The sequence below is a fragment of the Ahaetulla prasina genome, chromosome 13 (genome assembly GCF_028640845.1).
Source record: "Ahaetulla prasina isolate Xishuangbanna chromosome 13, ASM2864084v1, whole genome shotgun sequence".
Taxonomy (NCBI): Eukaryota; Metazoa; Chordata; class Lepidosauria; order Squamata; family Colubridae; genus Ahaetulla; species Ahaetulla prasina.
The window spans coordinates 26,749,661-26,751,478 of record NC_080551.1 but is presented as its reverse complement, the minus strand read 5'-3'; positions in this window follow the sequence as shown (position 1 = coordinate 26,751,478).

The window sequence follows — 1,818 nt, the reverse complement described above, 5'->3', positions numbered from 1 at the left end:
TGGTTGGGCCCGGCCCGGTCAGCCGGCGGTTCTCGGGCCGATGCTTGTTCGACGCCGCTGAAGGGAAACGGACGGTGTCGCGGCACCCATTTCCCAGAAGAGGACAATCAGAGCGGACACAAACTCCACGAACGGCAAAATAGATCAAAAACCGGTTTTATCATCGGGGTGAGGTCCGCTCAGCTCGCCATCCATCCATATAGAAACAGAAACATCAGTCCTATACTTCAGAGTAGCTCACATATGATATGAAATCATTTGTATTACATAGTAATTTCGTTTCCTACTAAGGGAACAATAACTGACAAAAGTTTGGGAGCTTGATTCCAATTTGAATTACATCAACTTTGTGAGGCAACACAGTCCTATTGCATGTGTTATTTCAGACATGCCCTATTATTATTTTAAGAATTGCTGCAAAAATAAATGTCACCAATGTGGAACACATATGAGATTGTATAAAAATTACTCAACTGATATCACAAAAACAGGTATAGGTAAAACACACATAAGAAAAGACATGTTTTAATATGAAACAGTAATTCAATCACATATAACCAAAAAGACACATTGCCAAGTATGTATTATGTGTTACACATTATTAGCAAGCAAGGCTCTAGTTATATATAACGTGGTTCACATATTTAAGCATAAAGGATAACAACATTCCTATTAAAAATAAAATGAAAAACAAGTCACATTTTATTTTTTTAAAATGTCTCAGAATTGAACATCCACATTGGGATATTTAAACATCCCCAGAATTTGTAAGTGTGAAATGTTATTCCACACATAATTAGGGCACAGACAGATGAGAAAAAGGGAAGGGGTTCACAAGTTATCTTTTTTCAACTTGGGTGGCTTTTATGTCCATGGGGGTGGGGGTGGGGTGAGCAGTGGCCTCCCCCAGCACAGGGCTAGATCTATAGAATGAGCAGCAGCAGCAAAACCTGTCTGCTCTGAGACTCTGCTTTGGACCAGCTAATAAAATTCCAGGAACATGGAAGCTAGAATCAATAACAGAAGACCTACTAGATTTCTAGGTTGACTTCCATTCAGTTCTGGATTAAGTTGTCCAAATTATTATTTTTGCTCCAATTGTTTCCAGCCCAGAGGTACAGATCCATTCTCATTTATCTCCCAAGACAAGGAATGAAAAAAAATGCCTAGTGTGGTGTTTATTTCTTCATTTCATTTTTATAGTTGAATTGATCTTCACAGCTATGAAAGCATTTGCCATTTGCTCAAGGAGATTCTAGAATTCCCAGACTGTAGTCTGATTCTTGAGGACCCTTGTTTGGAAAAAGGCTGCTTGAAACTGACAGAGAAAGAGGGAGAGGGAGAGGGGGGGGAGAGAGAAGGAGGGAGGGAGGGAGGGATATATATATTTGTTTTCTGAGGTTTTCGCGTTTGTATGTAGGTCTTTGGTTATTCGGGTTTTCTCCCACGTAAAATTGGAAGTGTCTTGGCGACGTTTCGACGAAGTCTCATTCGTCATCTTCAGGCTTCAGCTTCGTGCTTCTGGGAGCAATGTGTGATTGCAGCTGTTTCTTCCTTTTTAACTGCTAGTGGGGGTTTGAACTGATTGGGTGGAGCTTGGCTGTGCTCTGATTGGCTGGGGTTTTTGTGCTCTGATTGGCTGGGGTGTGTCCTGTTTGGGTGGGGGCTTGGTTGTGCTCAGATTAGTCTGAGTTGCAGGGGATTTGAGCTGGTGAGCTGCATTGCTGTTGTTTGGCTGAAGATGTAGCACGACCACAAACACGAAGCCAAACAACAGCAATGCAGCTCACCAGCTCAAATCCCCGTGCAACGCAGACT